Below are 217 nucleotides of genomic sequence, written 5' to 3' on the forward strand. Positions count from 1 at the left end.
TACGATTTCCCCAAATGCGGGAAACTTGTCTGAATAATTTGTGGTAGTGGGGGACTGTGTTCTCGCTCTCTCCTGAACAAGAAAAAAAAAAAAAGAAAGAAAGAAAGAAAGAAAGAAATTTAAATATTAGTGACGGTCATACAAAATTAGCAAGATGGATGGTCTGAGACTAGTAATAGTTCACATGATAAATCGTTTTGAGGACCAGAATTCTCTT

At 35.5% G+C, this 217-nt stretch overlaps 1 pseudogene; it reads left to right on the top strand.

Moving 5' to 3' along the window:
• LOC115069024 lies at window positions 1–75 on the top strand (annotated as a pseudogene; the record flags this gene model as incomplete).
• Between the last annotated feature and the right edge of the window lie 142 nt (window positions 76–217).

This window comes from Nannospalax galili, unplaced genomic scaffold (genome assembly GCF_000622305.1).
Source record: "Nannospalax galili isolate Female #2095 unplaced genomic scaffold, S.galili_v1.0 C45755805, whole genome shotgun sequence".
NCBI lineage: Eukaryota > Metazoa > Chordata > Mammalia > Rodentia > Spalacidae > Nannospalax > Nannospalax galili.